A 16,395-nucleotide genomic window follows, 5' to 3' on the forward strand; every position below is an offset into this window, starting at 1 on the left:
ATGATATTCGTGCGGCAGTTTGAGATTGTGGTACTAATAAAGCTTCAGGTCCGGATAATTTTTATTTTGATTACGTAAAGTTGTATTGGGATGTTCATTGTCCTGATTTGGTATATTCTATATACATGGCTTTAAGAGATGGTAAATTACCGAAATGAGAGGGATCAGTGTTTATAACTTTAATCCTGAAGGTGGCTACCCCGTCCATCATTAAAGATTTCTGACCAATCTCGTTAATTGGAAATCAGTATAAGATTATTACTAAAATATTGGGGAGCCGACTTGTGAAGATTGATTTGGTAATTAGTAAGGAATAATTTGCGTTCATTGTGGGACGACAAATTCTTGATGGGCATCTATTTTTATCAAAAATGATGGAGTGGTATAAAAATTGAAGAAAAAAATTACTTGTACTGAAAGTGGATTTCGAAAAGGCGTATGATTCGATGTCGTGGCGATTTCTTGATCACATGCTTGGTTGCTGGGGTTTGGTTCCAAATGGAAAAAGTGGGTTTCTATGTGTTTGTAAATGCACATACGTCGGTGCTAATTAATGGTGGTTCCTTCTCTGGGATTATGGAATCTATTTGCTTAGATTCCTCTATATGGGGATTTTGGATAGTATTACTAGGTAATCTTCCTTGGGGTCGGGTTTCAAGGCGTTGTGATAACTGTCCGAGCTGTGTTTCTAGACTTTTGAGCAGAGCCAATTGATTTCGCATTAGTATCTCTATCTGGTCTTGTCTAGATGCAGTTCTCTTATTTAGCTGTTGTTGTCCTTGAATGAGCTGAGTCAACTGATCATCAATCCCGAGAGCAGAGTTGGTTACTTTCGTAATTTGGGTGGTTGAGGAATTTTCCTAAGCTGGTGAACCAGTGAGTGGAAGTAGTTGATCGTAGGTCAATTGAGATTGTTGGGGTGGATAAGGTGGGTAACGATAGCGAAAAGGCTGGTTGTTTCTTTGAAATTAGTTAACCCTAGGTTGTTGATTGAATCCGGGATTTGATTGACGAGCTGGGTATTGAACGTAACAGACTGAATCGTCAGGACCCTCGTACTCGACTTGATATTCTTCAGTGGGTTGCGGGTTGGTACAATTAACACAGGCCTGAACCTGGTTAACTTGCTGCGGCTGCGTCTTCAATTCTCCGAGTTGTTTGGCAAGAGATTCCATCTTATCAGTGAGGGATTTGATGGCCTACATTTGATTGTTAAGTGCGAAAAGTGGGGCAGATGAAGAAGTTGTTTCACCACTGTTCCAGTCATGATGATGCATTGTCATGTTCTCAAGCAATTCACATGCTTCATCTGTGGTTTGGTTCATCAGATTCCCTTGAGCTGCTGCATCGATCGTCGTCCTGTGATTTACCGTAAGACCATTATAGAAGGTACAGATTTGAGCTGACCATTCTAACTGGTGATTAGGGCATTTCTTCAGCAGGGTTTCGAATCGCTCCCATACGGTGTTAAGAGATTCATCATAACTTTGTTTAAAGTTAATGATGTCATTCTTGAGCTTGGTTTGTTTCGAAGGAGGGAAATATTTGGTTAGGAATTTAGTAGCCATCTCCGTCATGACGTGATGAAATCTTTTTCTAATCCTTCAAACCATGTTTCTGCATGATGATTGAGAAAATAAGGGAACAAGTATAGCCTGACTATATCTTGTCCTATCCCTAGCTGTTTGTAGGAGTTCGAAAGAGGTATGAATTTATCAAGGTGAGAATTAAGATCATCATTCGGTAATACATGAAATTGACAGCTATTTTGGGTGAGCTGTATGATGTGATGCTTTAACTTGAACGAGTGTCCTTGAATCTCTGAGAATCTGATTGGTCCTCCTCGACCTTCAATTAAGGGTTTGGTGTTTTCTGCTAGAGTAACGCGTAATGTCATTCGACTTTGATTCGTTCTTCTTTACGTGCTTTAGAGATTATTGCGTCTGGATCAGGTACGAATAACAACGGCCTTGGTGTAGATCGGGTTTGGGTCATACACTGGGTATGCCTTTTTTTGTTTTAAATTTTAAGTAGATAAGCTAAGTTCCTAATTTAATCTAAGGCAATCTAATATAATCTAAGGTAATCTAAGGTAATTATCCTAAGTTTAAATATGTTTTTGGTTCTTGCTACTGATTCCCTGGTATTTCGATAACAAAGCTTCGCACAAACTATTCAACAAACCAAGTGGCCAGGCCGACTACGGAGAGGCAGGATCCTTTTGGTCCCAACATAATTGGAGACTGTTCGAAAAATCTAACAACCAAATCCATGTATAATTGTCTTTCTTAGACACCACTAAATGCTTGTGAATGAGTTTGATAAAAGCAGTATTGTCTGATACCAGTTCCCCAACAGTGGCGCCAAAAACTTGACTAACCCTGATATGGCCGAAACGGACGGTTTTATTTATGCGGTGTCGTCAGGCCGCAAGACGTCAGAATCAACTTCCAAGAGGAGGAGTTAATAGTTTTAAATTTATATTTAACGGGGCCTAAATCGTACTACTCCTTATTATGAGTAAGGGAAGTATGACCTACAGTCGTATTTTTAAGATATCAGTAGAATCGAACCTATAATTAAAGCTTAAGATAATCCTAAAGTGAATGAGTAGTGGTTTGTTACCTAATTTTGGGTTTTCTAGTTTATAAGATAAAGTAAAGTAAATGCGATAAAATTTTTAATTCAGATAAGGTTAAAACAAGTGCATACTATGGTTTTGTCAATTACTTTGTCGAGATTAACGAATGCTGGCTCATGAATAGGTAGCGATCCTGTATTCATTACACTGGTCCTAAATGCCCCTGTTATAAGACATGTCACTGGGTAATGCGTTAGGCTTGAAGATTCTGAATAGACAGTAACACCCCTTACCCCCGATGCCCGTGCAGTCTGACTACAGGCATACACGTTCAAACGGCTCATCCAATTGAGCGACTTGGTTGGGTGACGTATTAACATTCCACAAAGGTCTAAACTTTCTTAAGCATAATAGAATACAGGGTTTGCCATAACCGAGATGTAGTGACCCGAACTTTTCCATGATTATATATATTAATTGAGATTGATATTTACATGATTAAATGTTTCCAACATGTTAAGCAATAAAACTTGTTAAGACTTGATTAATTGAAATATGTTTCATATAGACAATTGACCACCCAAGTTGACCGGTGATTCACGAACGTTAAAACTTGTAAAAACTATACGATGACATATATATGGTTATATATATAGTTAACATGTTTTTATTATAAGTATGTATCTCATTAGGTATTTTAACAATGAGTTATATACATAAAAATGAGACTATTAATTTAAGAAACTCGAAAACGATATATATAACGATTATCGTTATAACAACGTCTTACTAGGTACATATGAATCATATTAAGATATTGATACACTTGGTTAATTATGTTAAATGATAAGTAAATATATTATTAAGTGTATTAACAATGAAATACATATGTAAAAATAAGACTACTAACTTAATGATTTCGAAACGAGACATATATGTAACGATTATCGTTGTAACGACATTTAACTGTATATACATCATACTAAGATATATTATATATCATAATATCATGATAATATAATAATTTAACATCTCATTTGTTATAATAAACAATGGGTTAACAACATTCAACAAGATCGTTAACCTAAAGGTTTCAAAACAACATTTACATGTAACGACTAACGATGACTTAATGACTCAGTTAAAATGTATATACATGTAGTGTTTTAATATGTATTCATACACTTTTGAAAGACTTCAAGACACTTATCAAAATACTTCTACTTAACAAAAATGCTTACAATTACATCCTCGTTCAGTTTCATCAACAATTCTACTCGTATGCACCCGTATTCGTACTCGTACAATACACAACTTTTAGATGTATGTACTATTGGTATATACACTCCAATGATCAGCTCTTAGCAGCCCATGTGAGTCACCTAACACATGTGGGAACCATCATTTGGCAACTAGCATGAAATATCTCATAAAATTACAAAAATATGAGTAATCATTCATGACTTATTTACATGAAAACAAAATAACATATCCTTTATATCTAATCCATACACCAACGACCAAAAACACCTACAAACACTTTCATTCTTCAATTTTCTTCATCTAATTGATCTCTCTCAAGTTCTATCTTCAAGTTCTAAGTGTTCTTCATAAATTCCAAAAGTTCTAGTTTCATAAAATCAAGAATACTTTCAAGTTTGCTAGCTCACTTCCAATCTTGTAAGGTGATCATCCAACCTCAAGAAATCTTTGTTTCTTACAGTAGGTTATCATTCTAATACAAGGTAATAATCATATTCAAACTTTGGTTCAATTTCTATAACTATAACAATCTTATTTTAAGTGATGATCTTACTTGAACTTGTTTTCGTGTCATGATTCTGCTTCAAGAACTTCGAGCCATCCAAGGATCCGTTGAAGCTAGATCCATTTTTCTCTTTTCCAGTAGGTTTATCCAAGGAACTTAAGGTAGTAATGATGTTCATAACATCATTCGATTCATACATATAAAGCTATCTTATTCGAAGGTTTAAACTTGTAATCACTAGAACATAGTTTCGTTAATTCTAAACTTGTTCGCAAACAAAAGTTAATCCTTCTAACTTGACTTTTAAAATCAACTAAACACATGTTCTATATCTATATGATATGCTAACTTAATGATTTAAAACCTGGAAACACGAAAAACACCGTAAAACCGGATTTACGCCGTCGTAGTAACACCGCGGGCTGTTTTGGGTTAGTTAATTAAAAACTATGATAAACTTTGATTTAAAAGTTGTTATTCTGAGAAAATGATTTTTATTATGAACATGAAACTATATCCAAAAATTATGGTTAAACTCAAAGTGGAAGTATGTTTTCTAAAATGGTCATCTAGACGTCGTTCTTTCGACTGAAATGACTACCTTTACAAAAACGACTTGTAACTTATTTTTCCGACTATAAACCTATACTTTTTCTGTTTAGATTCATAAAATAGAGTTCAATATAAAACCATAGCAATTTGATTCACTCAAAACGGATTTAAAATGAAGAAGTTATGGGTAAAACAAGATTGGATAATTTTTCTCATTTTAGCTACGTGAAAATTGGTAACAAATCTATTCCAACCATAATTTAATCAACTTGTATTGTATATTATGTAATCTTGAGATACCATAGACACGTATACAATGTTTCGACCTATCATGTCGACACATCTATATATATTTCGGAACAACCATAGACACTCTATATGTGAATGTTGGAATTAGCTATACAGGGTTGAGGTTGATTCCAAAATATATATAGTTTGAGTTGTGATCAATACTGAGATACGTATACACTGGGTCGTGGATTGATTCAAGATAATATTTATCGATTTATTTCTGTACATCTAACTGTGGACAACTAGTTGTAGGTTACTAACGAGGACAGCTGACTTAATAAACTTAAAACATCAAAATATATTAAAAGTGTTGTAAATATATTTTGAACATACTTTGATATATATGTAAATATTGTTATAGGTTCGTGAATCAACCAGTGGCCAAGTCTTACTTCCCGACGAAGTAAAAATCTGTGAAAGTGAGTTATAGTCCCACTTTTAAAATCTAATATTTTTGGGATGAGAATACATGCAGGTTTTATAAATGATTTACAAAATAGACACAAGTACGTGAAACTACATTCTATGGTTGAATTATCGAAATCGAATATGCCCCTTTTTATTAAGTCTGGTAATCTAAGAATTAGGGAACAGACACCCTAATTGACGCGAATCCTAAAGATAGATCTATTGGGCTTAACAAATCCCATCCAAAGTACCGGATGCTTTAGTACTTCGAAATTTATATCATATCCGAAGGGTGTCCCGGAATGATGGGGATATTCTTATATATGCATCTTGTTAATGTCGGTTACCAGGTGTTCACCATATGAATGATTTTTATCTCTATGTATGGGATGTGTATTGAAATATGAAATCTTGTGGTCTATTATTATGATTTGATATATATTGGTTAAACCTATAACTCACCAACATTTTTGTTGACGTTTTAAGCATGTTTATTCTCAGGTGATTATTAAGAGCTTCCGCTGTCGCATACTTAAATAAGGACGAGATTTGGAGTCCATGCTTGTATGATATTGTGTAAAAACTGCATTCAAGAAGCTTATTTTATTGTAACATATTTGTATTGTAACCATTATGTAATGGTCGTGTGTAAACAGGATATTTTAGATTATCATTATTTGATAATCTACGTAAAGCTTTTTAAACCTTTATTGATGAAATAAAGGTTATGGTTTGTTTTAAAATGAATGCAGTCTTTGAAAAACGTCTCATATAGAGGTCAAAACCTCGCAACGAAATCAATTAATATGGAACGTTTTTAATCAATAAGAACGGGACATTTCAGTTGGTATCCGAGCGTTGGTCTTAGAGAACCAGAATTTTGCATTAGTGTGTCTTATCGAGTTTGTTAGAATGCATTAGTGAGTCTGGACTTCGACCGTGTTTAGTTGAAAAATGATTGCTTAACAAATTTTGTTGGAAACTATATATTTTTAACATGTGAATATTATGTGATATATTAATCTCTTAACGCGTTTGATATTATGTGATAGATGTCTACCTCTAGAACAAGTCCCATTGACTCACCTAATAATAATGAAGAGTCAAATGTAAATTGGAATGATTCGTGGACTGATTCACAAGTTCCCGAAGAGGAACCAGAAGAAGAGTCGGAACCGGAAGAAGAATCGGAACCGGAAGAAGAATCGGAACCGGATGAAGAAATAGAACCGGTGGGGGAAATAATTAAACGGTTAAGTAAAAGAAAATCCTCAACCAACCGACCAAGGTTAATTATGGTCAATGGTGTTTCCGCCAAGGAAGCAAAATATTGGGAGGATTACCAATTCTCCGATGAATCGGATTCTGACGGGAATTCCGATGATGTTATAGAAATTACCCCAACTGAATTTAAAAAGGTAAAAGAAAATAATAAGGGAAAGGGCATAAAAATAGAGAAATCTAATTCCAACCCCGATGAACTTTATATGTATCGTCAACCCCCGAAGTCCTTAAGTTGTAACAATGACCCGGGAACCTCTAAACCACCAGGTTTTTCTAAACCAATGTGGAAAATTACGGCTCGTATTAGGGGAACATCATATATCCCTAGAAACTTGGAAAAACGAACCAAAACCGAAGAAGAAGAAACGAGCGAGTCGGAATAAGATAGTTGTATTCGTGTGGTGTAATATATGTAATATAGTGTGCTTATGCTTTATGATATATGTAAAAATTGCTTGTATTAATAAGTATTTTTTTATGAATCTAACTCTTGTCTATTTTACAGTTTAAAAACACAAAATGGATAGACAACCCAATATTTTAAGAGACCTACCCGGAGACATGATTGATGAAATCTTGTCTAGAGTCGGTCAGAATTCCTCGGCACAACTATTTAAGGCGAGATCAGTTTGTAAGACATTCGAAGAACGTTCCAAGAATGTCTTGGTTTATAAGAGACTTTCGTTTGAAAGATGGGGGATATCACATTGGGAAACCCATAAGTTACGATGTGTTTACTTTGACGCATATATTGCGGGGAACCCAAATGCTATTTTACGCAACGGGTTAAGAAATTATTTTGACTCAATATATCCGAATATTGGACTTCGTGATTTAGAAAAAGCGGCTAACATGCAACATAAAGAAGCATGTTATGCTTACGGATTAGTAATGTTCGCTTCTCACCAAAGTGAGAACAAGAACATCGGGCTACAACTATTAAACAAAACGTTTCCACAAGTGACGGAGTCGGTAATTGGGGTAAGAAATGAGGTTTTTAGATTGTTACGGGACTGTTGGACATTACGTAACCCTCGTCCCTTTGACGACGTTACAACACGCTGTCTTATCAACGGCCATAACGGTTATGTTCCACAAGACCAAGGATGGGAAGTAATCCTAGTAAAACCAGAATGCATGACTTGTTTCTGGACGTATGAATTACGTGTCTTTATTGCCTTTGCTGAACGACTTGTGTACTAGCTAGAATTATCTTCACAACTATCTTGTATCAAAGTTATTGTGTGCTATATTTCATGCTTTATGTAAAATAAGCGGTATTGTAAGTTTGTAAAATATTGTATAAAAGTTTGAACGCGAAATATTATTATAATCAGTTTTTCATATAGAATTGTAGTAGTTGAATTGTATATTAGCTACTAAGTATGAACTTAACGGGTAGGTACTACCCGAATTTAAACTTATAAAACGCTAATATGAAGAAAAAGCTTTTATAAATGAGTTCATATTATGCTACGAAATACTATTAACTACTCTTAATATTCTGTATGATTAACTTGTTCCATTTAACTATTTTGAAGGAAATGGCACCGACTACTCGACACACCGTGAATATGAATGAAGAGGAATTCCGTACTTTTCTAGCTTCAAACATAGCCGCAGTACAGGCTGCGCTACATACCAACAATAACCTTGGACCTAGCAGTACAGGAAATCGTGTAGGATGCACCTACAAAGAATTCACTGCCTGCAAACCTTTGGAATTTGATGGAACCGAAGGACCGATCGGATTGAAACGGTGGACCGAGAAGGTTGAATCGGTGTTTGCCATAAGTAAGTGTACTGAAGAGGACAAAGTGAAGTACGCTACGCATACCTTCACAGGTTCTGCGTTAACATGGTGGAATACCTATCTAGAGCAAGTGGGACAAGATGATGCGTACGCACTACCATGGTCAGCATTCAAGCACTTGATGAACGAGAAGTACCGTCCCAGAACTGAGGTCAATAAGCTCAAGACAGAACTTAGAGGGTTACGAACCCAAGGATTTGATATTACCACGTACGAAAGACGATTCACAGAATTGTGCCTATTGTGTCCGGGAGCATTCGAAGATGAGGAAGAGAAGATCGACGCGTTTGTGAAAGGATTACCGGAAAGAATCCAAGAAGATATAAGTTCACACGAGCCCGTCTCCATACAACAGGCATGTAGAATGGCTCACAAACTAGTGAACCAGATTGAAGAAAGAATTAAAGAACAGACTGCTGAAGAGGCCAATGTGAAGCAAGTCAAAAGAAAGTGGGAGGAAAACGGTGATAAGAATCACCAATACAACAACAACAGCAATTATAACAATAATCGCAACAACTATCCTAACAATCGCAACATCAATCGCAACTACAACAAACGGCCCAACAACAACAACAACAACAACAACAACAACAACAACAACAACAACAACAACAACAACAACAACAACAACAACAACAACAACAACAACAACAACAACAACAACAACAACAACAACAACAACAACAACAACAACAACAACAACAACAACAACAACAACAACAACAACAACAACAACAACAACAACAACAACAACAACAACAACAACAACAACAACAGCAACCACAACAATCATCTTAACAACAATAATAACCGCAACAACAACAACAATCAGAAGCAGCTATGCCAAAGGTGTGAAAAGTATCACTCGGGGTTCTGCACCAAATTTTGCAACAAGTGTAAAAGAAATGGTCATAGCGCGGCGAAGTGTGATGTCTACGGACCAGGGGTTAACAGAACGAAAGGAACAAATGGTGTCGGAACGAGTAATGGCGGAGCAAGTAGTGTCGGAGCAAGTTATGCCAATGTAGTTTGTTATAAATGTGGAAAACCGGGCCACATTATTAGAAATTGCCTGAACCAGGAGAACACGAATGGACAAGGTCGCGGAAGAGTTTTCAATATTAATGCGGCAGAGGCACAGGAAGACCCGGAGCTTGTTACGGGTACGTTTCTTATTGACAATAAATCTGCTTACGTTTTATTTGATTCGGGTGCGGATAGAAGCTATATGAGTAGAGATTTTTGTGCTAAATTAAGTTGTCCATTGACGCCTTTGGATAGTAAATTTTTACTCGAATTAGCAAATGGTAAATTAATTTCAGCAGATAATATATGTCGGAATCGAGAAATTAAACTGGTTAGCGAAACATTTAAGATTGATTTGATACCAGTAGAGTTAGGGAGTTTTGATGTGATAATCGGTATGGACTGGTTGAAAGAAGTGAAAGCCGAGATCGTTTGTTACAAAAATGCAATTCGCATTATACGAGAAAAAGGAAAACCCTTAATGGTGTACGGAGAAAAGGGCAACACGAAGCTACATCTTATTAGTAATTTGAAGGCACAAAAACTAATAAGAAAAGGTTGCTATGCTGTTCTAGCACACGTCGAGAAAGTACAAACTGAAGAAAAGAGCATCAATGATGTTCCCATTGCAAAAGAATTTCCCGATGTATTTCCGAAAGAATTACCGGGATTACCCCCACATCGATCCGTTGAATTTCAAATAGATCTTGTACCAGGAGCTGCACCAATAGCTCGTGCTCCTTACAGACTCGCACCCAGCGAGATGAAAGAACTGCAAGGCCAATTACAAGAACTTTTAGAGCGTGGTTTCATTCGACCAAGCACATCACCGTGGGGAGCTCCTGTTTTGTTTGTCAAGAAGAAAGATGGTACATTCAGGTTGTGTATCGACTACCGAGAGTTGAACAAACTTACCATCAAGAACCGCTACCCACTACCGAGAATTGACGACTTATTCGATCAACTACAAGGCTCGTCTGTTTATTCAAAGATTGACTTACGTTCCGGGTATCATCAAATGCGGGTGAAAGAAGATGATATTCCAAAGACTGCTTTCAGAACACGTTACGGTCATTACGAGTTTATGGTCATGCCGTTTGGTTTAACTAATGCACCAGCTGTGTTCATGGACCTTATGAACCGACTGTGTGGACCATACCTTGACAAGTTTGTCATTGTTTTCATTGATGACATACTTATTTACTCAAAGAATGACCAAGAACACGGTGAACATTTGAGAAAGGTGTTAGAAGTATTGAGGAAGGAAGAATTGTACGCTAAGTTTTCAAAGTGCGCATTTTGGTTGGAAGAAGTTCAATTCCTCGGTCACATAGTGAACAAAGAAGGTATTAAGGTGGATCCGGCAAAGATAGAAACTGTTGAAAAGTGGGAAACCCCGAAAACTCCGAAACATATACGCCAGCTTTTAGGACTAGCTGGTTACTACAGAAGGTTCATCCAAGATTTTTCCAGAATAGCAAAACCCTTGACTGCATTAACGCATAAAGGGAAGAAATTTGAATGGAATGATGAACAAGAGAAAGCGTTTCAGTTATTGAAGAAAAAGCTAACTACGGCACCTATATTGTCATTGCCTGAAGGGAATGATGATTTTGTGATTTATTGTGACGCATCAAAGCAAGGTCTCGGTTGTGTATTAATGCAACGAACGAAGGTGATTGCTTATGCATCTAGACAATTGAAGATTCACGAACAAAATTATACGACGCATGATTTGGAATTAGGAGCGGTTGTTTTTGCATTAAAGACTTGGAGGCATTACTTATATGGGGTCAAAAGTATTATATATACCGACCACAAAAGTCTTCAACACATATTTAATCAGAAACAACTGAATATGAGGCAGCGTAGGTGGATTGAATTGTTGAATGATTATGACTTTGAGATTCGTTACCACCCGGGGAAGGCAAATGTGGTAGCCGATGCCTTGAGCAGGAAGGACAGAGAACCGATTCGAGTAAAATCTATGAATATAATGATTCATAATAACCTTACTACTCAAATAAAGGAGGCGCAACAAGGAGTTTTAAAAAAGGGAAATTTAAAGGATGAAATACCCAAAGGATCGGAGAAGCATCTTAATATTCAGGAAGACGAAACCCGGTATAGGGCTGAAAGGATTTGGGTACCAAAATTTGGAGATATGAGAGAAATGGTACTTAGAGAAGCTCATAAAACAAGATACTCAATACATCCTGGAACGGGGAAGATGTACAAGGATCTCAAGAAACATTTTTGGTGGCCGGGTATGAAAGTCGATGTTGCTAAATACGTAGGAAAATGTTTGACGTGTTCTAAGGTCAAAGCTGAGCATCAGAAACCATCAGGTCTACTTCAACAACCCGAAATCCCGGAATGGAAATGGGAAAACATTACCATGGATTTCATCACTAAATTGCCAAGGACTGCAAGTGGTTTTGATACTATTTGGGTAATAGTTGATCGTCTCACCAAATCAGCACACTTCCTAGCAATAAGAGAAGATGACAAGATGGAGAAGTTAGCACGACTGTATTTGAAGGAAGTCGTCTCCAGACATGGAATACCAATCTCTATTATCTCTGATAGGGATGGCAGATTTATTTCAAGATTCTGGCAGACATTACAGCAAGCATTAGGAACTCGTCTAGACATGAGTACTGCCTATCATCCACAAACTGATGGGCAGAGCGAAAGGACGATACAAACGCTTGAAGACATGCTACGAGCATGTGTTATTGATTTCGGAAACAGTTGGGATCAACATCTACCGTTAGCAGAATTTTCCTACAACAACAGCTACCATTCAAGCATTGAGATGGCGCCGTTTGAAGCACTTTATGGTAGAAAGTGCAGGTCTCCGATTTGTTGGAGTGAAGTGGGGGATAGACAGATTACGGGTCCGGAGATTATACAAGAAACTACCGAGAAGATCATCCAAATTCAACAACGGTTGAAAACCGCCCAAAGTCGACAAAAGAGCTACGCTGACATTAAAAGAAAAGATATATAATTTGAAATTGGAGAGATGGTCATGCTTAAAGTTGCACCTTGGAAAGGCGTTGTTCGATTTGGTAAACGAGGGAAATTAAATCCAAGGTATATTGGACCATTCAAGATTATTGATCGTGTCGGACCAGTAGCTTACCGACTTGAGTTACCTCAACAACTCGCGGCTGTACATAACACTTTCCAAGTCTCAAATTTGAAGAAATGTTTTGCTAAAGAAGATCTCACTATTCCGTTAGATGAAATCCAAATCAACGAAAAACTTCAATTCATCGAAGAACCCGTCGAAATAATGGATCGTGAGGTTAAAAGACTTAAGCAAAACAAGATACCAATTGTTAAGGTTCGATGGAATGCTCGTAGAGGACCCTAGTTCACCTGGGAGCGTGAAGATCAGATGAAGAAGAAATACCCACATCTATTTCCAGAAGATTCGTCAACACCTTCAACAGCTTAAAATTTCGGGACGAAATTTATTTAACGGGTAGGTACTGTAGTGACCCGAACTTTTCCATGATTATATATATTAATTGAGATTGATATTTACATGATTAAATGTTTCCAACATGTTAAGCAATAAAACTTGTTAAGACTTGATTAATTGAAATATGTTTCATATAGACAATTGACCACCCAAGTTGACCGGTGATTCACGAACGTTAAAACTTGTAAAAACTATACGATGACATATATATGGTTATATATATAGTTAACATGTTTTTATTATAAGTATGTATCTCATTAGGTATTTTAACAATGAGTTATATACATAAAAATGAGACTATTAATTTAAGAAACTCGAAAACGATATATATAACGATTATCGTTATAACAACGTCTTACTAGGTACATATGAATCATATTAAGATATTGATACACTTGGTTAATTATGTTAAATGATAAGTAAATATATTATTAAGTGTATTAACAATGAAATAAATATGTAAAAATAAGACTACTAACTTAATGATTTCGAAACGAGACATATATGTAACGATTATCGTTGTAACGACATTTAACTGTATATACATCATACTAAGATATATTATATATCATAATATCATGATAATATAATAATTTAACATCTCATTTGTTATAATAAACAATGGGTTAACAACATTCAACAAGATCGTTAACCTAAAGGTTTCAAAACAACATTTACATGTAACGACTAACGATGACTTAACGACTCAGTTAAAATGTATATACATGTAGTGTTTTAATATGTATTCATACACTTTTGAAAGACTTCAAGACACTTATCAAAATACTTCTACTTAACAAAAATGCTTACAATTACATCCTCGTTCAGTTTCATCAACAATTCTACTCGTATGCACCCGTATTCGTACTCGTACAATACACAGCTTTTAGATGTATGTACTATTGGTATATACACTCCAATGATCAGCTCTTAGCAGCCCATGTGAGTCACCTAACACATGTGGGAACCATCATTTGGCAACTAGCATGAAATATCTCATAAAATTACAAAAATATGAGTAATCATTCATGACTTATTTACATGAAAACAAAATAACATATCCTTTATATCTAATCCATACACCAACAACCAAAAACACCTACAAACACTTTCATTCTACAATTTTCTTCATCTAATTGATCTCTCTCAAGTTCTATCTTCAAGTTCTAAGTGTTCTTCATAAATTCCAAAAGTTCTAGTTTCATAAAATCAAGAATACTTTCAAGTTTGCTAGCTCACTTCCAATCTTGTAAGGTGATCATCCAACCTCAAGAAATCTTTGTTTCTTACAGTAGGTTATCATTCTAATACAAGGTAATAATCATATTCAAACTTTGGTTCAATTTCTATAACTATAACAATCTTATTTCAAGTGATGATCTTACTTGAACTTGTTTTCGTGTCATGATTCTGCTTCAAGAACTTCGAGCCATCCAAGGATCCGTTGAAGCTAGATCCATTTTTCTCTTTTCTAGTAGGTTTATCCAAGGAACTTAAGGTAGTAATGATGTTCATAACATCATTCGATTCATACATATAAAGCTATCTTATTCGAAGGTTTAAACTTGTAATCACTAGAACATAGTTTAGTTAATTCTAAACTTGTTCGCAAACAAAAGTTAATCCTTCTAACTTGACTTTTAAAATCAACTAAACACATGTTCTATATCTATATGATATGCTAACTTAATGATTTAAAACCTGGAAACACGAAAAACACCGTAAAACCGGATTTACGCCGTCGTAGTAACACCGCGGGCTGTTTTGGGTTAGTTAATTAAAAACTATGATAAACTTTGATTTAAAAGTTGTTATTCTGAGAAAATGATTTTTATTATGAACATGAAACTATATCCAAAAATTATGGTTAAACTCAAAGTGGAAGTATGTTTTCTAAAATGGTCATCTAGACGTCGTTCTTTCGACTGAAATGACTACCTTTACAAAAACGAATTGTAACTTATTTTTCCGACTATAAACCTATACTTTTTCTGTTTATATTCATAAAATAGAGTTCAATATGAAACCATAGCAATTTGATTCACTCAAAACGGATTTAAAATGAAGAAGTTATGGGTAAAACAAGATTGGATAATTTTTCTCATTTTAGCTACGTGAAAATTGGTAACAAATCTATTCCAACCATAACTTAATCAACTTGTATTGTATATTATGTAATCTTGAGATACCATAGACACGTATACAATGTTTCTACCTATCATGTTGACACATCTATATATATTTCGGAACAACCATAGACACTCTATATGTGAATGTTGGAGTTAGCTATACAGGGTTGAGGTTGATTCCAAAATATATATAGTTTGAGTTGTGATCAATACTGAGATACGTATACACTGGGTCGTGGATTGATTCAAGATAATATTTATCGATTTATTTCTGTACATCTAACTGTGGACAACTAGTTGTAGGTTACTAACGAGGACAGCTGACTTAATAAACTTAAAACATCAAAATATATTAAAAGTGTTGTAAATATATTTTGAACATACTTTGATATATATGTATATATTGTTATAGGTTCGTGAATCAACCAGTGGCCAAGTCTTACTTCCCGACGAAGTAAAAATCTGTGAAAGTGAGTTATAGTCCCACTTTTAAAATCTAATATTTTTGGGATGAGAATACATGCAGGTTTTATAAATGATTTACAAAATAGACACAAGTACGTGAAACTACAATCTATGGTTGAATTATCGAAATCGAATATGCCCCTTTTTATTAAGTCTGGTAATCTAAGAATTAGGGAATAAACACCCTAATTGACGCGAATCCTAAAGATAGATCTATTGGGCTTAACAAACCCCATCCAAAGTACCGGATGCTTTAGTACTTCGAAATTTATATCATATCCGAAGGGTGTCCCGGAATGATGGGGATATTCTTATATATGCATCTTGTTAATGTCGGTTACCAGGTGTTCACCATATGAATGATTTTTATCTCTATGTATGGGATGTGTATTGAAATATGAAATCTTGTGGTCTATTATTATGATTTGATATATATAGGTTAAACCTATAACTCACCAACATTTTTGTTGACGTTTTAAGCATGTTTATTCTCAGGTGATTATTAAGAGCTTCCGCTGTCGCATACTTAAATAAGGACGAGATTTGGAGTCCATGCTTGTATGATATTGTGTAAAAACTGCA

Source organism: Rutidosis leptorrhynchoides, chromosome 4 (genome assembly GCF_046630445.1).
Source record: "Rutidosis leptorrhynchoides isolate AG116_Rl617_1_P2 chromosome 4, CSIRO_AGI_Rlap_v1, whole genome shotgun sequence".
In the NCBI taxonomy this organism is placed as follows: domain Eukaryota; kingdom Viridiplantae; phylum Streptophyta; class Magnoliopsida; order Asterales; family Asteraceae; genus Rutidosis; species Rutidosis leptorrhynchoides.